The sequence below is a fragment of the Macrotis lagotis genome, chromosome 3, assembly GCF_037893015.1.
Source record: "Macrotis lagotis isolate mMagLag1 chromosome 3, bilby.v1.9.chrom.fasta, whole genome shotgun sequence".
Taxonomy (NCBI): Eukaryota; Metazoa; Chordata; class Mammalia; order Peramelemorphia; family Peramelidae; genus Macrotis; species Macrotis lagotis.
Window position 1 is genome coordinate 91,411,173 of NC_133660.1, and position 26,142 is coordinate 91,437,314.

The window sequence follows — 26,142 nt, forward strand, 5'->3', positions numbered from 1 at the left end:
TAGTGCTTTGTCTGGATTCAGGGGTTGGAGCAAAGATTTTGACTCAGTATTAGGACACACTTCCTATTAATTTTGTTGTTCAGTCATTTATAATTCTTTCTGACCATATTTAGGAATTTTGTGGCAAAGATACTAGAATGCTTTGCCATTTCCCTCTCCAGCTCATTTTACAGATGAGGACACTGAGGCATGATTAAGTGACTTGCCCAGGGTCAAGTATCTGAGGTCAGAGTGAACTCAAAAGATAAGTCTTCCTGACTCCCAAGCCCAGAACTCTCTCTACTGAACCAACCAGCTGCCCTCCTAATAAATAGGGGTTATTCAAAATCTGAATGAAATGCCTCAGAAAGTCATAGTTTCTTCCTAATTATAAGTGTTCAGGAAAAGGATGGATAAGCACTTTATAGCAATTGCAGGAGGGAGGGAAATATTCAGATATGGTTTGGCAAGCTGGTCTCTTAAATGCTATGAGTCTCTCACTCCTTAAATGCTCCTAGAGCATTTTGGCTAAATCCCTTTTTGCTATAATCATTTTCTACATTATATCACTTTTTATTCTTTACATAATATAGTTTTTTCTAGAGAATTCGGCTCCTTGAGGGCATGTCATTTTTTATCTTCATATTTCCACTTCCAAGTGCAATTCTTTACAGAGTTTTATAAATGTTTGTTGCATTTGAATGTACTGAAGAATGAGAAAATAGGATTGTCTTTCCATTCAACATAGCACTACCGCTGAATTAATGTAAACATGACTGGAAAGATCCATGCAAACAGTCTCCACTACACATTATAACCAATCCAATTTCATCCACTCCAGTAAGGTACCAGGCCAGATGCTGAAAATACATAGAGCAAATAAAACATGGAAAAAATTTCCATTGATCTATGACTGTAACTTTGAAGGAGCCTTCCTTTCACAAGGAATTTATCAGACTCAGGACTGCCATGTCTTAGTCAGGACTGTAGCTTTACATAATCATTACCATGGAACCAAGAGATCACAGAGACCTTCATGAGAACTTTGAGGTCATCAAGTTCAACCCTCTCTGGGTTCACTTCTCCAGTTTTTACTTACATTGACAGGTTGGATGACTAACATTCTCCTTGAAAGACAACCTTGAGGGGCAGGGTTTCAAGCACATACAACTTCCCATTAGCAAGCTCCTCATCATTGCATTCATTTTAACGATTCCATCTCTGGATACTCTGTTGTCTAAGATCAGGAAATAGCAAATCCATTAAACAGTGTTGCCTCTATGACCAGAAGAGAGAGATACCCCTCATTTCAGCTTCTTTGGATGGATCATCAATAAGGCTTTTCACTATCCATTTAGATGAGAGGAAGAGATATGGTCTCTTCTCATTTGGAAGACCTGCTTACTCTCTTTAGGTTGTTCTCTGCTCCAGCTAGATGCTAGGCCTCCTATTAGTCCAATCTGTCCAGTAATATGGTCAATTGAGAGGAGGGAGGAAAGAGCACTTTCATCTCAAAGGCTTGTCAGCTTCAAAATTTGGAATCTTCCATCATTCAAATACTTCTTGCTCTATTGACTTGCTAATTTTATATGTAACCCAAAAGATATAACTCAGTATTCTCAACCAATCAAAAGATGGTTCCTATATGGAATCATTTGCCTAACCTCTCAAGACCCAGAGGTTTATGGTCCTTTTAGAATTAAGGTATTACCCATATGGTGTGATGAAATTCTTAATACCTAATTTGTTCTGTTGATTGATTGGAAGGGGTGCAATCACACTCTTACATACAAGTGGGAAAACTGAAGTTTGTAATTGTAAATGACTTACCCAAAGTCATATAGGTAATAAAGATGACAGCTGAGATTTGAAATTTAAGACTCCCACCTAAAAATCCTATTGGTCTTTTCACCTTATGGAATAATGAAATTCAATGAGCCTGGAGGTCTTAGTTGAGTTGCTTTAGAGCCTATAACTATATAAGAATTAAACACAAGTTTCCTATAAGGAAGAGCACTTAATCTTTTTTGTTATATCGATTACTTTGGCAGTCTATTAAATCCTATAGATGCCATTTCATAAAATAAAAAACATAGAATTAAAAAAGGAATCAATTATAATGAAATGATCATCCAAATATTTTTAAAACAAATTCACAGACCCCAAGTTAAGAACCTCTGCTCTAAGGTAATGTGTTATTCAAAAGTTGCTATTTTCAAAGTTAAATTAATTCCCACCACAGCAGCTATACAGTTTGGATGGGGTTGCAATAAGAAGAAAGAACTTGCAGAGAGGTCGTTTAATGAAAACATAAGCAACATCATCTATTTCAAGATCTGCGATAAAATACTCCACTTCATATTCTTAGCCCTATCCATACTATGGCCAACAACAATGACCAAAATGATGTGTTATAATAGCTATAATTTTAAAAACTCAGTCCACCACCCCATGAGTTCTGTGGGCAAGACAAATCTAGTCATGCTAATCAGACTTCTTCAAAACTCACAGATTTGGATTTAAATCAGATCATGTGATCGCTAGACTTGAGCTTGAAATGTGCTTATAAAGGCAGGGTTTTCTGAGCAAATCATGGTATAAATGGAATTGCTGGGAATTGAGGATATATTTAACATAGTTAAGAGAAAAAGTTATTTTTAAGTATTTTAAGAGTATCTATTATTATGTGACATGGTTTTAGTACACAATAAATGACCTTTGGATAGTGGAGGGTCAGAAAATCGTTGTTAAACACATAAATATTACAAGACTTTTTCCAGTCATCCTTTCTGTTCATGAAAATGGAGCTTCTATTTGACAACATCTATCAACTAACTAGAATTCCTGAATCTATTTGAAAATATAATAATCTCTCTTTTATCAACAAACTTGGGAAATAGCATATCATTTTTGATCAACTATTTTAATTAATCATGAATCTTCCCTTATACGTGGATTGCAAATTTTCAAAGATTAGAATACAATAGAATATTAAGAAGTAAAACTGTGTGGAACATAACTGAATCTATTTCTAAAATTTAATTTTTTTAATTCAAAATTACATAAATATTACAGACCTGTCATCTTGATAGAACAAGGAACTCCCAATGAGAAAATTTCCTTTTCCAAAGCAAATGAGTAACTATTCTGTAACTTACAGCCCTAGCAAGTTCTCTACTGCAAAGTGCACTTCCTCTAGGTCACAAAATCAATACATATCAGAGTTTGAACTTTTTAAAATTTACTTTATTTTAAAATTTCAGTTTAGAATTTTAACCCAGATTATCCTGATGCCAAGACCAATTTTTTTATCCACTTTATCATACCTTACAATAGTATTATTTAAAATCTTAATTATTATTTTATAACAATGCAGATACAGAGTCATAGATTATACTTACATATAGTGCTATGTTTTATAAAACATTTTCCTCCTAACTAGTGAGGTAACTACTACAAGAATAATTATCCACCTATAACAGATAAGAAAACTGAGGCTCAAAAAAGTTGTATTTGTTACATGCTCCAATTTAACCAATAAATCAAAGAATCAACAATAATTTATTTAGAAACTACTATATGTCAATCACTGTACTCAGGGTATCAGAGCTAAAAATAAAACAATTCCTGCTCTCAAGGAATTTACATTCTATTGGTGGAGTTAATATAATATTATATATATATATATATATAGTAATAATATATGTAATATAATATCAAATGAATATATTGTAGATTGCTAGTAGAGGCAGCTAGGTGATGCAATGGATGGAGTATCAGATCTAGAATGAGGAAAATTCATCCTCTTGGGTTAAAATTCAGCTTCAGATGTGTGACCCTGGGCAAGTCATATAACTCTGTTTGGCTCAGTTTTTTCCCTGTAAAATGGCAAACCACTCCAGTATCTCTTCCAAGAAAAGACCAAATGGGATCACAAAGAGTAAACACAACTGAAACTAAAAGGTTGTTAGTCAACTAACAGAGAGCATCTCTTCCCTGTGTGGCATAGGTTTTCTTTTTCTTCTTTCTTTTTTTTAGATACCTGATCTAGAATCTGACTCATCTCATCTCTGGAGAAAGAGCAATTTCCAACTTTTGGAGAGTAGGAGAAGGACTAGTTACCTAGAGGGGAAAGAGCAGGCAGGATCCAGTTCAGCCATAATTGGTCATTCTTGTCTTTGCTCTACTACCTCCAAGACATATATTAGGCTAGAACTGCATCTATGTACCACACTTCAGATAATGTTACTCTAGGGGCAGGATGCTTTTGGTGGTTACGTTAAACATTACTCTCAAAGGAGGATAATGGGTAGCTTACTCTTAGCCACCTTAGCTCCCTCCCATAAAAAACTAGTTTCACACAAATCAGTCTTGGATAGTGGATAAACAGTTATTCAAACAATAGTATGACCACTGGAAGGGACAACTGACCTTGACTGACCCATCAGGGAATGAAATTGGGGAACTCAGCAGTCAAGTTGCCTGATCCCCATCCCAGTTTGAGCACAGTCCCATTCTGCCTCTTCAACTTTCCTCTCTTTACTCCCTATCACTGTCCCCTCCCTGCGGTGGAGCACAAAAGGGTCAGACAGAGAGGAGACTACAATGTGATCATATGACCAGTCCATCGCACACAGCTCATAAGCATCAAAGCTGAGTCACAAACTAAAGTTTTCCAACTCCAAATTCAATGTTCTTTTTACTACAACCATTCTGATCATCAGTGAATCAACAAATGCTTATTAAATGCCTACTATTGGGGCAGATACTGTGCTAAATGCTGGAATTTAAGTAAAAGGAATGAAACAATCCTTATACTCAATGTGCTTACATTCTAATGGAAGAGACATAATGTCTGTGTGGGGGGGTACAAAAATAAAGTGAATAAATATATACACACATGCAAAATGATTAAATGAAAGGTAGTTTGAGAAGGAGGGACAAAAAGGATTAAATTGAATCTGATCTTATAACATTCCCCAGGAGTACTTTCTTGAATATTTAGCTACTTTACTTGGCAGTCATTTCTTTCTCATCAAAGAAGAAACTGAGGAGAAAACATCCAGTTCCTTGAACTACTTGCTATTTGGACTCTGGATACAGAGAAGTATACCATGATGACTTCCCATTGGCTGGTGTTTTGGCTGTTATTAACGGTGACACTAAAGGGTCTTCACTGATGTGAAAATAATTAAAAATAAATGTCACTGCTCTCTAAGGCAAGAGTAAAAAATCAAGTGTGAGCTTTTCAGAATTAAGATTTAATTGAAAAATGTAAGTTGTGATTTTAAATCCTGTTAAAACAAGTTATTCATCATCTTCAGTTAGGGATTCTTAACCTAGGGTCCATGAATTATATTTTTTCAAATTTTCACAATTCAGGAAATTTATCTCCTTAGCAGCTCAACATGTTATTTTATGCATTTGCAACCCATATCCCAAAGTCCTTCAATATGGAACTTTCTTCTTTTTTTTGTTAGGTTTTTGCAAGGCAAACAGGGTTAAGTGGCTTGCCCAAGGCCACACAGCTAGGTAATTATTAAGTGTCTGAGACCAGATTTGAACCTAGGTACTCCTGACTCCAAGGCTGGTGCTTTATCCACTACACCACCTAGCCACCCCCATCTTTCTTCTTTTTGGTAGAAATGAATTCCCTATCCTGTACAAGGGACTGGGTAGGATAGGTGAGAGGCAAAAGATTTCCCTCATTAGTCAATTCAAGAGTCCCCTTTGAGTCCCACTTCTAGATTCCTCAGGATCCATTCCTTTTGGGATTGGTCAAATTTCAAGTCTTCTTCAAGCATCAGGTTAGTTATGGGAAGACATGAAAGGAACAGGCAAACTCCACTATGTCCCCATCTCCTCTTGCAACTTTAGAGGTTTTAGGAGGATTTTCCTTAAGTGAGATCTAGAACTCTCTCTCAAAGTTGAATTGAATTACTTTACTCTCAATAAAAGAGTTCCTTCATTCTGTATTGTCTGGTGTATTCTCATATATATATATATATATATATATATATCTTCTAATTCCTGCTTCACTGCAATTTGGATAAAATTAGTTTCTTTGCCATTTGCTAAGTGTGCTCATTGAGGAACTGGTATTATTTGGGAAAAGTGTCAAACCTTGAATATAAAGCTTGGAGTCCCCTTCCCCTTCAGAAATGATACAACAATCAGAGGTTAGATGGATCCAGAACTAGGAACAGATAGAGATACTTCTAGCTTGGAATCTCCTCTTTCTAAGTCCCTAACCCCCTGTTTCCTCTCCTGGCAAGAATGAAAGTCTTCTTTGGGATAGGTACAGGGACTGAATCTATGATTTCATTGGTATATGAAAGAAACTCCCTAGTGAGGAAACTCTCTGAACCTTACTGTCTAGTTGACTAGAATATTCAGAAATTAATTGTCTGTCCAGGGACATACTACATAGTGTTACCCTATCTAATTCATGGTATAGAATATTAATATGGCTTTGAACTGACTTAGCTAGAACAGAATACAGTACAATTAATTAGTCAACCCATAGCTTATGTGGATGTTTGTATATAAGAGCACTGGGATCTTATGTTGATCCTAACACTGGAAATAAACTATTGAAATGTTTTAACGGGGGGGGGGGCAGAATTCTCCCTTGGAAAAGCTAGATATGTCTATTTTGATTCCCTTTAAATCACTCATTGACAGCCTCCAAACCTTTCCTTATAAGTGGGAGCTCTATCCATGGAAATATAATTTTTGGTCACTTGTTCTTTGGAAGATATTATGAAAAAGGAGGGAAGGGACTAGATTTTGTTGTTTTTCCAAAAGGGTGTCCTAAACTTAACATAACATTTTTTTTCCTCTCAGCTTACTTGACACCAAGTCACCTTAAGCTTTGACATTTAAAAAATTATTCTGGGAAGGTTCCAAAGGATCCTGACTGACAGGGGTCCATGACAAAAAAAAAGGTTTAAGAAACCTTATCTCATATAGTCCCAGAGTACTTAGTGAAAAATCATTAAAATGAATAAGTTTATCTGAGAAAACCAGGATTTTATAGGTTTGTGGAAAACCCTACATCTAAAAGTCTCCAGACTTCCTATATTATCTATATTTTGTCTAGTGACACAAAAACCTGTTTTCTCCTTTGAAGGACTCAGATGAAGTCTGGGTAGATTTGCTGCATATACAGTATCTACCAAGTCTTCCAAGTAAAGGTATACTTAAGAAAATATTGGGTCTGGAGTCAGGAAGATTCATCATCCTGAGTTCAAATCCAGGCTTAGACATTTACTAGTTGTGTGATCCTGGGCAACTCACTTAACTCTGTTTTCCTCAGCATCCTCATCTATGAAATGAAGTTGGAGAAGGAATATTTTTTTGCCAAGAAAATCCCAAAAGTAAACACAGAGTCATTTATGACTGAAACAAGTAAACAACAACATGATGATGATGATGGTGGTGGTGGTAGAGGTGGTGGAGGTGGGGGGGAGGGGGTGATAGCAGTAATGATGTTCTTCACACCAGCCCTGATGCAATACAATGTGGTGGTGGGGGGAGAGTAGAGGTGACCCTTGGTTCTCAGAGACCCAAGAGAGTTCAGATCAACAACACTGTGTCTACTGTCTAAGAACATAAAATCATCCACAGTTAAGCCAGATGCTTACATATACATGATGGGCCTGGACAAAAAGAGTACCAGATGAAGATAATGGCAGCTTTATGTGCCAACACTATTGTAGTAGTCATTGAAGAGATAAAGAAATCCTACAAAGAAGACCGTAAGACCTTCAATTTATATCAGCCTATACTTGAACTCATTGACTTTAATGAAAAATTGTAAAGGGCAAAATCAATGAAAAATATATTAGAAAATATGCATCAAGATCAAGAAGCAAAAGAGAACAAAGCCTTAAAATATAGATTCTTTCTTTTTTATTTTTGCAAGAAAATAGAGTTAAGTATCCTGCCCAAGGTCACTTAGACAAGTATTAAGTGTCTATGGCTGTATTTGAACTCAGATCCTCCTGACTCCAGGGCTGGGGCTCTATGTACTGTGCACCTATCTGTGTCTAGAACAGGGATTCTTAACCTTTTCCATGCCTTGAATCCATTTGGAAATCTGGTAAAGTCTAGAGGCCCATTCTCAGAATTTAGGGGTTTGGGTTATTTTTTTTCCTGACAATTCAAAATTGAAATAAATGTTAAATTTCAATTGGAGGCTTGTGAAAATAAAGAACCAAATTTGTAGATACTCCCAAATCTAGTAAACAGACCACTTTGGGGTTCATAGATGCCATTTTAAGAACCCCCTAGCCCTAAGCCCACATAGAAGCTTCAGGCCTTATGTCATAAATACTTTCTTCAAGAGAACCTGAAGATGCTAGATAAGGTGAGCACTGAATAACCTCACAAAAACCATGAAACTGATGATAATCTTAACAGATAAGAAATGACTGGTTACAGATGTGGGAGTCATTTCAGAATCTGCTATTTGTGGACAGTAAGAGCATCCCTATTTTAGAGCAAAAATCAAAATCAATATGATAGCAAAAGAAAGGATAAAGTTGAGAAGAAATGTCAGAAAATTACTAACTCTGATTTGACATGTATTTGATACAACCCAAACCAAGGCTCTGAATGTATTTAGTCTAGGGTCAATCTTGGGAGCTTCTCACACAAATTTTTTTCTTTAACTCATTATTTCTCCCCACTGCCACCCAAGACTTCCCCAGAGAATATAAAAATTTGGCTCCTTTTGCCACTGTAGGTCTCTATAGAAAAGAAAAAGATTCTCAGCATCTATGTAACTATTCACCATGACAAAATAAAATATGAAGAAGGAGGTAATTAAGTGATGCAGTAGATAGAGCACTGGTCTTGGAGTTAGGAGGGCCTGAATTCGAATCCAGCCTCTGACACTTAATACTTAGCTCTGAGACCTTGGGCAAGTCACTTAACCCCATTGCCCTGCAAAAATTTAAAAATATATATATATATATATATGAAGCAGCCTGCTTTTATTTAACTCAGTAAATAATAACAGTCAAAACAATTGTCTTTATCTCCCATATTAACGTTCTTCTATAGTTCTCTACACTTATGGTACTATTCTTTGGTAAGGGAGTATGGTGTCATAATGGCTAGAGTAAGGGGCCTGGAGTCAGAATGTCTCTTCTTCCTGAGTTCAAATCTGACCTCAGATACTTCTAACTTGTGTTTTCAGTTAAATGAGCTAGAAGAGGAAATGACAAACCACTCCAATATTTTTACCAAAAAAAAAAAAAACCCAAATAGGGTCATGGAGAATCAGAAATGACAACAAATTAAATTAGAAAGAACCTGATTGGTTCAACTCCTTCATTTTTTGATGGTTTTGAATGATGTGACCTCTAATGTCCTTTCAGGTACTTTCTCTCTGATCCTGTAGAATGAGTTTTCAAAAAAGTTATAGAATTTTCTCCATAGTCCTTTCAATACTGATGATAAGATAACTTTAGAATTAGAAGGGTTCCTAGGTATGGCCATTGTTTTGAGTCATTTGGGTCTAGAATGTGAAGTCAAATGGTTGAGGAGATTAAGAGTGGAGCTATATGGGGCGGCTAGGTGGCATAGTGGATAAAGTACCGGCCTTGGAGTCAGGAGTACCTGGGTTCAAATATGGTCTCAGACACTTAATAATTACCTAGCTGTTGGGCAAGCCACTTAACCCCATTTGCCTTGCAAAAACCTAAAAAAAAAGAGTGGAGCTATTAAAAAAGTCGATATTATTAAATTCCTATTATGTGCCAAAAAAAGATACAAAAAGAAGCAAAAGACTGTCCCTGTCCTCAAGGAGTTCACACTCTAGGGGAAAAGGTACCATGCAAGCAAATACATAGACATGAACTATATTTGAGATAAATGGGAAATAATTAACAGAGAGAAGGCACTGAATGTTCATAGGAAGGCTTCCTATGGTTCTTCAAATCCTCCATCTAAAGCTGGAAAGAGCTTCAGAAGTCATCTTGCCTAACCCCTTGAATTGACAGGTGAGGAAACCAAGGGAGATTGTGTCCTCCCCTTTAAGTAACAGAGTCAGAAGCCCCAGCAAATCTTCTGATTCCAGTGATTTTCCCCCCTTATACTACACTGCCTCAATCAATCTTTCTTATGGTCCCACAACTATACCACACCTGAGAATAATCAAACCACTCCTTGTGGTCAGCCACAAGAGAATTATAATCTTTGGTTGGCATTAGTCTCTATCATTCCTCTTTTTTCCCCTTTAAATTCCATTTGCAAGAAAATGTCTTTATGGAAAAAACAAGAAGAAAAACAGTTAAGCCCTCATTGGTTCAGTTTTTACATTTGCTCACAGGAGCCAGTGTACAACGGACCCTCCTGGGACCAGAGAGAGAGAACAAGCTGCTCTCTCCACCACCACATCAATCACTCCCTATTTCACACCCACACTACACAATGGCTGATACAGACAGACTAAGACAAAAAATTCAACCTTGGCATTTACCACACAACAGCCAGCCCACCTGCAGTCATTTAGAGTACAGCCTCACTCTGCTGCCCCTCCTTCTGGAGCTCAGACAGCTATTAAGCAATGTAGGAGATCAATGATATGACACCAGAGTTGGAGAGAGGCAGATTCATGTCCAATACAAGGGAAAGTACCCTAATAATAACCATAACTCACATATCTATAGAACTATGTTTTCAAACTGCTTGGAGTCAGGAACATCTGATCCTATTTCAAACACTGAACTACCTATGTGACCACTCTAAGACTCAGTTTCTAATAAATGAGGATGTGGGATTCAATGACTTCTAAGGTCTCTCCCAGCCTTAACAAGGATCTATACCATGAATTCTAGTGGGTTCAAATCCTGGTTCAGACACTGATTAGCTGTATGACCCTATGAATATCACATAATGTCTCTGAATCTCAATTTCCTTATCTATAAAATGGAAGGGGGGGGAGAATTGATTCAGTGACCTCTAAGTTCCACCCAGACTCAAATCTATAATCTCATGGAAATCTTATGAGATATGTAGGGAGGACCAGAACCTCTGGTTTAAGGGTTTGCCAAACCCTTTCAGGGATGTTCATCTCACCTTTGGTGTCCACCTTCGCCCAATTACCACCTGTGGCCCCAAGAAACTGTAGCATGTATGGCAACCACTCCCTGGACAAAAAACATTTAGGGAGATAGGTTGAGGGTAATCATCAGGCATCAAACCCTTTGGAGTTTGGGGGAGAAGATTCAGAGACCTGAACATGATCATTTTATTTAAATATTTGAAAGACAGTCATGTGGTTGAGGGATGAGCCTTGTTCTGTCTGTGCCCAGAAGATAGAACAAGAGACCAGAGAGGAAGAGGAAAAGAGTCAGTTTAGAGCAGATGTAGGGAAAACTTTCTGACAATGAAAAGACTGAGCTGCCCAAAAAAGGCAGAAGGGCTCCCCCTGTTTGGAAGGCTGTCTTCAAGCAGCAGTCCAGGACCACTTGTCAGTTATGTTATAGTAGAGAGTCTTCTCATTTGCAGCTTGAATTACATAGTTTCTCAGACACAATCCAAATTGGAAACTGTGATTTGGATCTGGAAAGGAGAGCATCCACATATCTGGAACATTTTATAGAGGCTTCCTACCCTCTACCCTTAAGATTCTGTGACTTTATGTGTCATTTTATGTCTCTCTGGCATATACATCCATATATGCATTAAATTTGTGCATAATATTTATTATAATGTGTATAATATTTGACAAAGAATGCTCCAGTCAAAAAGATTGTCCTCAGGGAGTTCAAAATCTCATGGGGAAGAACATGAAAATCGCTAAATATATGTGTCTCACACACACACACACACACACACACACACAGCCCAACATACAGCTGTAATCCCTTCACCATCACAACTTTCCCCCATTGGGGTTTGTTATATTGAAAGTCAGCATAAGGAATTGAATGGGAATTTTTTTGGGGGGGGAAGTTTTATGGAAGCCACTGATGACACATGAAGGTCAGCAGATGACACAGAGCCTATGAACAAAAATTTTATAATAAGGTACTGTAAGCACCTCAGAAAAGGAAAAAAATCAGACTTCTGTCATATGAAAGGAGGGCCAAAAGGTTTTACTTGGATTTCCAGATCACTGGGCTCTATCCCCCTATCCCCAGCAATGTTGAAGGAATAGCAATGAAGCAACCATGATGTAAGAGAAAGATTCAGGGGTAAGAAAATTTGAGTTCATATTCTGAATTTGCCCCTAATTAGTAATGTGACCTTGAATTATCTGGGGTTCCCCAAGAGAAGACTAGCTTCACCAGAAGATGAACAATCAAGGCATAATTAGTAAGGAAGGACATAGAGTGTGAGAGGTTATTTGGGAGGATGACACTCCCCAAGAGTGGGCTTCCCAAAGGAAGATGAAGCAACTCAACTAAGTAGAAGGTGGACACAGGAAGAAGTGGGAAGGCTTGGGGTGTGGGGGTTAGCTTACATAGCAGGGATGAGATAATGGGAGATATGTTGATGACGACTTCTGGCCAAGATGGCGGAGAGAAGACAGGCACAGTTCTAAAGTCTCCTGATCTTTTCCCATCTATCATATGAAATAAACCTCTTAACAGAAATCTGACCCACAAAACCCAGAAAGAAAAGCTAGGAGAAAGAACATCTACCTCAGGATTTGTCTCCTGCAGCAGCATTGGACGAATTCGGCGGGTGAGTCTGGGCTCAGAGGGAGGATCAGGCCTGGATCAGCCAGATTAGCAGCTGAATTGGAGCCGGGAGTCTGAGGGCCCAACCTGTTGGATCAGCAGTGGGGCTAGACAGGGGCTTGAGTCAACTAGGGAGCAGAGGCACTGGTGTTGGTGCTGTCCCTCTGGAGCTTGCCGACAGGGCTGGGGGGAGAGTTCCAGTGCAGGAGAGCTGCGGACACCATCCCTGGGCTCCTCTGGTCTGAGGAACTCAAGAGTCCATGCCTCCATTACAGCTAAGGCCTCTTCCCAGAACAAACTATTGCAAACTAATTCTGCCTCAGGCTTAGGTGTATGTGCAGAAGAACCAGCCCAGCTGATAATCGAGAGAAAAAAGAGATGACCTCAGACCAGGGTAAAGAGCACTATTGATTGAAGGCAAAAGAATTGAATAGCTCCAACTCCTCCCTTCAAGCAAAGGGAGAAGGCCTCAATCAAGGTCACAAACACTCCAGAGAAAGCAACCAACACCTCCTACTGGCCAGCCAGAGAAATTGCACTCAGTGAGTAAAGCCTTTACCGATTCCAAGCCTCTGTGAACCAGCCCCTCCCCAATTCAAGGTCTTAGCAAAATGAAGTAGGGTCAGCGAAAAGGTGGATCCATAGAAAAATTCTTGGAAAGGAAAGACCCTAACTCAGAAAGATCTAGAACCTCTGAAGAGAATACAATCTGATCTTCAGCACAGAAAGACTTCCTTGAAGAAATAAGAAAGGAGCTTAAAAATCAACTGGAAAATTTGGGAAAGACAATACCTTGCAACAGGAAAACAAATCCTGAGAAAATACAATTGGACAAATACAAAATGAGACTAAATCTCTCACATCATCAATTGGACAAATACAAAAATGAGAATAATTCTCTAAGTTCCTCAATTGCGCAAATGCAAAAAGAAAATAATTCTCTCAAAATTTCAATTGGTCAAATGGAAAGCTCTTTCAAAAGTAGAATTGACCAATTGGAAAAGGAGTTGCAAAAGGTTAATGAAGAAAACTACTCCCTAAAAAAAAAAAGAATGGAGTCTGCAGAAACTAATGACTCCATGAGACAGCAAGAGCCAGTTAAACAAAATCAAAAATTAGAAAAAAATAGAAGAAAATGTAAAATACCTCATCAACAAAACCACTGACCTCGAGAATAGATGAAGGAGGGGCAACCTGAAAATTATAGGACTTCCTGAAAACATTGAAGAGAAAAAAAGCCTGGACTTAATATTACAGGATCAAGTGATGGAAAACTGCCCTGATATCATGGAACTGGAAGGCAAAGTAGTTATTGAAAGAATACATCAGGGGCAGCTAGGCGGTGTAGTGGATAAAGCACAGGCCTTGGAGTCAGGAGTACCTGGGTTCAAATCTGGTCTCAGACACTTAATAATTACCTAGCCGTGTGGTCTTGGGCAAGCCACTTAACCCCATTTCCCTTCCAAAAAAATAAAAAAAAATACATCAATCCCCTCCAGAAAAATATCCTAAAATGAAAACACCAAGGAATGTTGTGGCCAAATTCCAGAACTATTGGATAAAAGAGAAAATCCTGCAAGCAGCCTGAAAGAAACAATTTAAATATCAAGGAGCCACAGTAAGGATCACACAGGACCTGGCTGCATCAACATTAAGGAATCAAAGGGCCTGGAATGAGATATTTCGAAGAGCAAGGGAGCTTGGAATGCAGCCAAGAATATACCTTCCTGAAAAACTGAGCCTTCTCTTCCAGGGAAAAAGATGGACATTTAATGAAATGGAAGAATTCCAAAAATTTCTGATGAAAAGACCAGAGCTAAACAGAAAATTTGGACATCAAACAGGAGGTTCAAGAGACACATGAAAAGGTAAAAAGAAAAAGGGGGGGTAAAAGGGAAAAAAACTGCTATCCAGTAAGTTGAAACTGGCTATATCTCAGCATGGGGAGAAAAAGAGATTCTCATAAATCTTGAGAATTGTAACTCTAACAGAGAGAATATACCTAGCCAGAAATGATGGACATTCATGATCTATCCATGAGATTGCTATCTAATGGGATATAACTAGTTTTGACCCTACTTGGGACAAAGACTCTAATAACTCTCAAGAATTTTAACTCTATTAGATAGAATATACTTAACTAGAAGTGACAGACACTCAGAATTTTCTATGACTCAGATAGAATGATCTAAAAAACACTACCACCTTAAAAAGGGGGACAGGAAAGAGATGGGAAGAGGGAGGGGATTGAATGGGGTAAATCTCATTACACTAAGAGGTACAAAAAAACTATGGTAATAGAAGGGAAGAAGGAAGCAGATGAGAAACACCTGAAACTTCTTCTCATCAGACTTGGCTTAAGTCAATCTACACATACTCAGTTAACTTATAAAACATCTAACCTTTCAAGTATTAAAAAAGGAAAAGGAGGAGCAGCTAGGTAACGCAGTGGATAAAAGCACCGGTCCTGGAGTCAGGAGTACTCAAATCTGGTCTCACACACTTAATAATTACCTAGCTGTGTGGCCCTGGGCAAGCCACTTAACCCCATTGCCTAGCAAAAACCTAAAAAAGGTGGGGGGGAAGGAGGAAAGGGAGTGGGGAAAAAGGGGGAACTAAGAAAAGGAAGGGAAGGGAAAAGGGAAAAAGGGAAAGGGGAAAGAAAGGGGAGGGGTGATATAGGAGGGTAAACACACTGAAGGGGGTGGTATTCAGAAACAAAATACTGGGGAATATGGATAAAGGGGGGGAAGGGGGGAAATACAAACAGAGGGAAGATAACACAGAGGGCAATAAAGAATTAGTAATCATAACTTTGAATGTGAATGAGATGAACTCTCCCTTAAAACATAAGCAAATAGCAGAGTGGATTAAAAACCATAATCCTACAATATGCTGTTTACAAGAAACTCATTTGAAGCAGAGATACATATAGAATAAAGGTAAAAGGTTGTAGCAAAATATATTTTGCTTCAGCTGAAGTAAAAAAAGCAGGGGTAGCAATCCTTATCTCACACAAAGCAGCAGCAAAAATAGATAGCGTTAAAAGAGATAAGGAAGGAAACTTTATCCTTCTAAAAGGTACCATAGACAATAAAGTTATTTCAATACTGAATATATATATTGACAGCATCCAAATTCTTAGAGGAGAAGCTGAAAGAACTACAGGAAGACATAGACAGCAAAACTCTACTAGTGGGAGACCTCAACCTCCCGCTATCAGATCTAGATAAATCGAATCATAAAATAAACAAGAAAGAAGTTAAGGAGGTAAATAGATTGTTAGAAAAATTAGATATGGTAGACTTATGGAGGAAACTGAATGGGGATAGAAAGGAATATACCTTTTTCTTTGTAGTACATGGAACTTATACAAAAAATTGACCATGTACTAGGACATAAAAACCTAATGATCAACTGCAGAAAGGCAGAAATAGTGAATACATCTTTCTCAGATCACAATGCAATAAAAGTCATATGCAATACTGGGCCAAGGAGATATAGACCCAGAACAAATTGGAAACTGAATAACCTCATTTTTAAAAAATGGGTGGACCAAAAAGCAAATTATAGAAAGAATTAACCATTTTATCCTAGATAATGATAATAATGAAACAACATACCAAAACCTATGGGATTCATTCAAAGCAACTCTCAGGGGATATATTATAGCTTTAAATGCTTATGTGAATAAATTGGAGAAAGAGGAAATCAATGAACTAAACATGCAACTAAAAAAATTAGAGAAAGAACAAATCAAAAATCCCCAATTAAATACCAAATTAGAAATTCTAAAAATTAAAGGAGAAATGAATAAAATTGAAAGCAAAAAACTATTGAATTAATAAATAAAACCAAAAGTTGGTATTCTGAAAAAACCAATAAAATTGATAAACCTCTGGTCAATTTAATTTAAAAAAAGAAAGAAGAAAACCAAATTGCTAGTATCATAAATGAAAAAGGTGAACTCACCACCAATGAGGAGGAAATTAAAGTAATAATTCAAAATTATTTTGCCCAACTCTATGCCAATAAATTTGACAATCTAAATGAAATGGATGAACATTTACAAAAATGTAAGTTGCCCAGGTTAAATGAAGAAGAGATTAAATACCTAAACAACCCTATCTCAGAAAAAGAAATTCAACAAGCCATTATTGAACTCCCTAAAAAAAAAATCTCCAGGGCCTGATGGAGTCACAAGAGAATTCTACCAAACATTTAAGGAACAATTGGTTCCAATTCTATATAAACTCTTTGGAAAAATAGGGAAAGATGGAACTCTGCCTAACTCTTTCTATGAAACCAATATGGTGCTGTTACCTAAACCAGGAAGAGTTAAAACAGAGAAAGAACATTATAGACCCATTTCCTGATGAATATAGATGCAAAAATCTTAAATAAAATCTTAGCAAAACAATTACAAGTTATCACTAGGATAATACATTATGATCAAGTAGGAATGCAGGGTTGGTTCAATATTAGGAAAACTGTTAGTATACTCAATTATATCAACAACAAACCTATCAGAAATTATATGATTATATCAATAGATGCTGAAAAAGCTTTTGACAAAAATACAGCATACATTCCTACTAAAAACACTAGAGAGTGTAGGAATAAATGAACTGTTCCTTAGAATAATTAGCAGTATCTATCTGAAACCATCAACAAGCATTATATTCAATGGGGAGAGGCTAGAGGCATTCCCAATAAGATCAGGGTGAAACAAGGGTGCCCATTATCACCACTACTATTCAATATTGTATTAGAAATGTTAGCTTCAGCAATTAGAGAAGAAAAAGAAATTGAAGGAATTAGAATTGGGAAGGATGAGACAAAACTCTCACTCTTTGCAGACGACATGATGGTCTACCTAGAGAATCCCAAGAAATCATCCAAAAAAACTACTGGAAACAATTAGCAATTTTAGCAAAGTTGCAGGTTATAAAATAAACCCTCATAAATCCTCAACTTTTCTATATATGTCTAGCAAGATACAGCAGGAAGAGCTAGAAAGAGAAATCCCATTCAAAGTAACCTCAGACAATATAAAATACTTGGGAGTCTATTTGCCAAGACAGACTTAGAATCTTTTTGAAAACAATTATAAAACCCTTCTCACACAAATTAAATCAGATTTAAATAACTGGGCAAATATCAACTGCACATAGATAGGTAGAGCTAATATAATAAAAATGACAATTCTACTAAAACTAAACTATCTGTTTAGTGCCCTACCAATCAAAATTCCAAAAAATTACTTTAATGAGTTAGAAAAAAATGTAAGTAAATTCATATGGAGAAATAAAAAGTCAAGACTTTCCAGGAGCTTAATGAAAAAAAGTGCAAAAGAAGGTGGCTTAGCCCTACCTGATCTAAAATTATATTATATAGCATCAGTCATCAAAACTGTTTGGTATTGGCTAAGAAATAGAGTGGTGGACCAGTGGAATAGACTAGGTGTAAAAGCAGGAGATGATTATAGTAATCTGCTGTTTGATAAACCCAAAGAGTCCAGCCATTGGGATAAAAATGCCCTCTTTGACAAAAACTGCTGGGATAATTGGAAGTTAGTATGGAAGAAACTTAGATTAGAGACATGTTGATGAGGGGCAATAACTCAGAACACTTAAATCTTTCAGTATAGGGCAGGGACCATTGTCTTGTTGATAGAGTTTCTAGCAGGGACAAGGTATTTAACTTAAAGTTCATTGACCTCCATCTCAATAGCTTGAAGGGTGGGATGAGAAGATGCATGGTCAGTATAGAGGGAACAAATTAATTACAAAACATATTTCTCTGTCCAATATTTCCCCTACTGCATTCCCTCTCAAAACTATTTAGGACCAAATTCATTTGAAAGAGGAAAAGGTCTCTTTTCTTCTGAAACTCCTTCTATCATTATCCCTATATCATGCTTCTTCTCTGGCTGCCATTTTCACTCCACCTTTCTCTCCCCTCACTTCATTTCCTATCCCTTGTGTATCAGATCATAACTCAGGACAGAGAGGTCCTCTGTGGGGAATTTAAATATTCAGCCAATCTACAGAAAAGCTTGAGATGGGAAACCCTGAACCATATCGACCTTAGATGAGGTTTTCAATCTGATCTTATATTTCTCCCAACCATTTATCTCTCTAGATAGAGCAAAACTTAGCATTTAAATATGTTCTTTTTCCCTCTAAGCAGACGTTCTTAGACTAGGAGAATAATAGTGTTGTCTTTGTATGTAGTTATCCCCAATTCCAAGATACACCCCCAGCCTAAGAGGAAAGAATAAATAATAGGGCAGAAAGAGTTCTTATTTTTTCTTTGTAATGATTTCAAAAGCAGAAAAACTGGTGACAGTTAAAGTCTCTTTAATATTGCAGACACATAACAGCAGTAACAGACTTTAGTACTGACAATCCTTTCAAAAATCTGTGATGTTAATAAAGACACAGAATAAAAGTTATTAGATCCTGAATTTTTATGAAGACTTTTTTTTCTGAGAAACTGCAGCTCTCAAAGTTGAATTCTATTCTTCCTAATGCCTCAATCTTTCTCCCTAGAGCAAAGTTAGCTATTGAAAGAAGGTGCCTCAATTTTTCTGTCTCCCTCTGGACTATGTTTGTTAGCCACAATTAGACTAACTCTTCAATGGAAGGACTCCAGCTGCCTTCCAGTAGTCAGTGAGCCATGGTAAAATAGGAATGAATGAGAGAGAGAGAGAAAGAGAGAGAGAGAGAGAGAGAGAGAGAGAGAGAGAGAGAGAGAGAGAGAGAGAGGAAAGGATGTTATCCACTAAGTATTCTAATCTTGAACCATGATCCTGCTTTGCAATGAATAGCTTTTTTTTGGCAAGGTAAGTGACTTGCCCAAGGTCACACAGCTAAATTATTATTAAGTGTCTGAGGTCAGATTTTAACTCAGGTCCTCCAGACTCCAGGGCCAGTGCTCTATCCACTTCGTCACCTAGCTGTCCCCACTGAATAGTTTAAAAAAATACTGCACTTGTAAATTCTCAGTGTAGTGAGCTCCATAGGAACTCCTTTGACCAGTGCAGATTATCACTTTTTCTAAAGTTTATGGTCCTAGAGAGTTGCCATATTGGGAGATATGGGGGGATTAGCAAGGGAGGAAAAGGGGGAAGTGGGCTTTGAGAGACTGAGTGGTTTGCCCTGGTAAATTCTTGGTTTTCAGACTAGCAGTCTAGCCATTACCTTATCCATTATTTTCTATTGACTAATTCTCTGAATGGTCTATGTTATTTTAACTAAATTGTTTAGCCTTCCTAGGACTTAGTATCCTATTTTGATGAATAAAAGTGGGTGTGTTCCCTAAAGATCATTTTGTCCAAGACTTGTCATTTTGACAAATACCTTTGCTCATTTCACAGAGGAGAAAATTGAGGATGAAAAAAGTGAAGACTTGTTGGAAGTTAGTTTGTGGCACTACACAGATTAGAACCCTTGTAAACTATTTCCCTCAACTCTTTTGTACTAGACTAGCTGCATGCCAATCTCTATGAGTATTTTATAGGAATATTGAAGAAACTGCAATGCTAATCCCTCTGAGCTCTTCTCTGAAAACCTTTCTTTGAATCTGCATTAAGAATTAACAGGTCAAAATTTCACATTTTCAGAATTCTAAGGTGCACCTAACAAAGTAAACTCTGAAAACATATAAATCTCCATAGAAGAAACTGAATTGTTTAATACATATTTGAATAGATTTTTTTCCTAGTCATGAGTAAGAATGAAAGGTTAACAAAGTTCTAATTAATCAAAAGTCATTGTCTGTGAGCTAATCCTGAAAGCACCATTGCACCAAAAGTAGAAATTGTAAACTAATTGTATAATGTTTTAAATTTTTCAGAACCTCATTCAAATACTAATTCCAGGCTTCACAACTTCAGGAAAATAATGAGAAAATTCGGGAAGAGTTCAGAGGAGAGTCCCTAAAACAATTAAGGAGTTAGAAAATGAGAGTTATGGTTTGAGATCATTTAGTCTAAAGAAGGGTGGCTAGGTGGCACAGTGAATAGAATGCAGGATCAGGAGTCAGGAAGGTTCATATTCCTTAGTTCAAATCTAGCCTCAGATACCTACTAGTTGTATGACCCTGAGCAAGTCACTTAATCCTGTTTGCCTCAGTTTCCTCATCTGTAAAATGATCTGGAGAAGGAAATATCCACTTTCTTTGTCAAGAAATCCCCAAACAGGCAGCCAGGTGGTGCAGTGGATAGATTACCAGCCCTAGAATCAGGAGGCCCTGAGTGCAAATCTGATCTCAGACATTTAGTAATTGCCTAGCTGTATGATCTTGGGCAAGCCACTCAGCCCTCACAAAAAAAAAAAAGAAAAGAAAAGAAAAGAAAACTAGCAAATGGGATCATGAAGAGTCAAACAAATCTGAAGAAGATTTTTATGAAATTAGACTTCATTTTTATGTAAATTTTAAGACTGATTAATTCCTGTCTATCTCTAAAGGAAGAATTAAAGGGAAATAATATTAAACTTCAATAAAAATAGCTTAATCAATCAATATATGTACTATATGCTAAGCACTTTGCCAAGTGTTGGGAATACAAAAAGAAGCAAAAGACAGTCTTTGCCCTCAAAAAGCTTACAATCTAATTTAGATAAAATACAAAAAAGAGGGGAATTACATGTTTTAATTTTGCATGCTATTGTGTGATTACAATCTTTTTCTGGACTAAAAAGATTTTGCAGAAAATTAAGACAATGCTGAAAGCAACAGGTCCTTTTATTTGACATGTTTTAAAGAAAGGGAAGGCTATATGCCTTCATTGGAAAAACACAAAAAGAACTGAAAATAGTGGCAAACTTTGACAGTTACTTCCATGAAAACTCTATTATGTATTTTTAAAAGAAAATAAACTTTAGGAGACAGCTAGGTGATGAAGTAGATAGAGCACTGGGCCTGAGATCAGGAACACTCACCTTTCTGAGTTCAAATCTGGCCTTAGGAAGATGGCAGAGAAAAAGCTCAGGACTCACCTGAGCTTTTGCCACAGCCTCTCTAAATAACTTTAAATAATGCCTCAAAACACATTCTGGAGTGGGAGAACTCACAGAAAGACAAGATAAAACAATTTTCCAGCCCAAGACAACTTAGAAGGTGGTCAGGAAAGGTCTACTGCACAGGGTGCAGTCCAATTCAGGCCATGCCCCCAAAATCAGTAGTGGCAGAGGTGGTAGTAGTTTCTGGACCTCTCAGTCCACAGACAATAACAGATTACAAAAGGAGATTACAAAGGTCCAATGCAGACACTAGGGTTAGGATTTTGTTGCATTGCCCATGCTTGGATTTGAGTCACAGTCTATAGCATAGAGCTTGTGGCCAGAAAGAAACTGAAACTCTAGTCACAATTCCAGGGCAGAAAAGAGTGTTTGTGGCTGCTCACAGACCACAGCACATGCCAGGAGAATAATAAACACATCTTTCCCTAGATCATACCACCTTGAAAGAACTGGAAATTTACAGGTCCCCAGAATCATCTCTGAAAACAGCTATACAAAAAAAACCTGAAGCTTGGAACAGTGCCCCTTCCATTCCAAAAGTAGTTTCTAACAACTAGAGAGTGAAAAGTAAGAATAGACTGAAAAATGAGCACAGCAGAAAAAGATTTTTAACATAGAAAGTTACTATGGTAACAGGGAAGGTCAAAATACAAACTCAGAAGAAGACAGCAAAGTCAAAACCATTTTATCCAAAGGCCCCCCAAAAAAGTATGAATTGTCTCAGGCTAAGGAAGAATTCAAAAAGGATTTTGAAAATCAAATAAGAGAAGTAAAGGAAAAGTTGGAAAGTTAAATGAGAGTGATGTAAGTAAATCTTGAAAAAGAGTCAAAAGTTTGGTAAAGAAGACACAAAAAATACTGAAGAAAATAATACCTTAAAAACCAGAATAGGTCAAAAGGTAAAAGAGGTGCAAAAATTCAATGAGGAGAAAAATGCCTTGAAAATCAAAACTGACCAAATGAGAAAAGAGAACAAAAATTCATAGAAGAGAAGAACTCCTTAAAAAGTAGAATTGATCAAATGGAAAAAGAAGTGCAAAAGCTCAAAATTAGAACTGAGAGCAGCTAGGTGGCACACTGGGGCAGCTAGGTTGCACAATGGATAGAGCACCAGCCCTGTAGTCAGGAGTACCTGAGTTCAAATTGGGCCTCAGACACTTAATAATTACCTAGCTGTGTGGCCTTGGGCAAGTCACTTAACCCCATTTGCCTTGCAAAAAAACCTATAAAAAATTAGAATTGGGCAAGTAGAAGCTAATGACTTTAAGAGAAATCAAGAAAAAATAAAACAAAATCAAAAGAATAAAAATAATAGAAGAAAGTATGAAATATCTCAATGGGAAAACAACTGACCTGGAAAATAGATCCAGGAGAGGTCATTTAAGAATTATTAAACCAGGACAGCTAGGTAGTATAGTAGATAGAGCACCAGCCCTGAAGTCAGGAAGACCTGAGTTCAAATCCAGATTCAGGATAATTAATAATTACCTAGCTATGCGACCGTGGTCAAATCACTTTGAGATCATTTAGTCTAAAGAAGGGTGGCTAGGTGGCCCAGTGAATAGAATGCAGCATCAGGAGTCAGGAAGATTCATAACCAAAAAACAAAAAAAAAGAATTATTGGACCACCTGAAAGCCATGACAAAAAAAAAAAGAGCCTAGACATTATTTTTCAAGAAATTATAAAGGAAAACTGTCCTGATATTCTAGAATCAGAGGATAAAATGTGTGGAAGAAGACACCAGGGAGGTGATACCATGACAAGCATATGAACTAGATTTGAGTAAGGTGGAGCTGCTATATCACCAGCCCCACTTTCTCCTCCAGAGCCATCTGGATCCAGTGGCCAATTATGAATCAGGATGAATGGAGATGGTTCAAGATGCAAGGCAATCAGAGTTAAGTGTCTTGCCCAGCATCACACAGCTAGTTAGTGTCAGTTGTCTGATACCAGATTGGAATTCCTGTCCTCCTGACTCCAAGTCCAGTGTTCTATCTATCCATTGTGTGTGGACTTGGAGTCAGGAGGACAGGACAGCCACCCAGCTGCTTAGACAGGGTAAAATAGAAATTAAAAGAATCCACTAATCACTTTCTAAAGGAGATTCCAAAATGAAAACTGCCTAGGAATATTCCAGAGCTCCCAGGTCAAGGAGAAAACATCACAAGCAGTCAAGAAGAAAAAAATTCAAATATTTTGGAGTCATAATCAGGATAACCCAAGATTTAGCAGTTTCTATATTGAAGGGCTGGAGGTCAAAAGAGCTAAAATTACAACTAAGAATCACCTATTCAGTATCTGAGTATAATTGTTTAGAGGAGAAACATGAATATTCAATAAAATAGAGGACTTTCAAGAATTGGGGGTTTTGTTTTGTTTTGTTTTCTAGAAAGACTTTATTTATTTTGAGCTTTTTGAGTTTTACAATTTTTCTCCTATTCTTGCTTCCCTACCCCCTACCCCCACCCCCTCATAGAAGGTAGTCTGTTAGTCTTTACATTGTATACCTAGATCTAAGTTGAATGTGATGAGAGAGAAATCACATCCTTAAAGAAGAAAAATAAAGTATAAGAGATAGCAAAATTATATAATAATGTTTTTTGGGGGGCAGGGGTTCTGAAATTGAAGGTAATAGACTTTGGTCTTTATTCAAACTCCACATTTCTTTCTCTGGATACAGATGGTATTCTCCATCACAGATAACCCCAAATTGTCCCTGATTGTTGCATTGATGGAATGAGCAAGTCCATCAAGGTTGACCACCCCCCCCTCCATGTTTCTTTTAGGGTATGCAATGTTCTTCTGTTTTTGCTCATCTCACTCAGCATCAGTTCATGCAAATGCTTCCTGGCTTCCCTGAATTCCCATCCCTCCTGGTTTCTAATAGAACAATAGTGTTCCATGATATACATATACACCACAGTTTGTTAAGCCATTTCCCCAATTGAAGGACATTCACTTAATTAACAGGGCTGCTATGAATATTTTTGTACAAGTGATGTTTTTACCCTTTTTCATAATCTCTTCAGGGTATAGACCCAGTGGTATTGTTGGATCAAAGGGTATACACATTTTTGTTGCCCTTTGGGAGTAGTTCCAGACTGTTCTCCAGAAAGGCTGGATGAGTTCACAGCTCCACCAACAATGTAATAATGTCCCAGATTTCCCACATCCCTTCCAGCATTGATCATTGTCCTTTCTGGTCATATTGGTCAGTCTGAGAGGTGTGAGGTGGTACCTCAGAGATGTTTTAATTTGCATTTCTCTAATAAGTAATGATTTAGAGCAATTTTTCATATGACTATGGATCGCTTTGATTTCCTCATCCTTAAATTGCCTTTGCATATCCTTTGACCATTTGTCAATTGGGGAAGGGCTTGTTTTTTTGAAAATTTGACTCAGTTCTCTGTATATCTTAGAAATGAGTCCTTTGTCGGAAATACTAGTTGTAAAAATTGTTTCCCAATTTACTTTTGAGCATTGTTAATGAAAAGACCAGAGTTGAACAGAAAATTTGACTTTCAAATGCAAGACTCAAAAGAAACACAAAAAGGTAAACAGGAAAGAAAAATCATAAGAGTCAAACTTAAATCAGTAGGTTAAACTATTTACATTTCTAGATGATATTTGTAATTCAAAAAAACTTTCTCATTATTAGGGAAGTTAGAAGGAATATATGTAGAGAGAGATAAAAGGCATGGGTGTGAGATGAATATGATGGGATAATTATTTTTAAAAATAAAATTGTGTGAGAAAGAAGAATGCTCTGGGAAAAGGGGAAAGGAAGAAATAGAATAGAGTAAATTATCTGACATAAAAGAGGTACAAAAGAACTTATACAGTGGAGGGAAATTGACTCAGAGAAGAATAACATATGCATTCAGTTGGGTAAAGAAATCTATCTTACCATTCTGGAAAGTAGGAAGAATAGGGGGAGGGAGAGAGGGAAGGGGTGGGGGGAAAGAGAGAGAGAGAGAGAGAGGTGCTGATTGAAAAGAGGGCAGATTGGAGAATGTAAAAGTCAAAAGTAAAACACTTTTGAGAATATATAGTATGAAATGATTGAGAATAGGATAAATAGGAAGAAATAGAGTGGAAGGGAACATAGTTAATAATCATAATTGTGAAAAAAATTTTGTAACAACTTTCTCTGATAGACATCATTTCTCAAATATGTAGAGAAAGGAGTCAAATTTATAAAAAGAAGAGTCATTCCACAATTGATTAATGATCAAATGATATGAATAAGAAGTTTTCGGACAAAGTAATCAAAGCTAACTAAAATGGTATGAAAAATGCTCTAGGGGCAGCTAGGTGGTGCAGTGGATAGAGTACTGGCCTTGGAGTCAGGAGTACCTGAGTTCAAATCTGGCCTCAGACACTTAATAATTACTTAGCTGTGTGGCCTTGGGCAAGCCACTTAACCCCATTGCC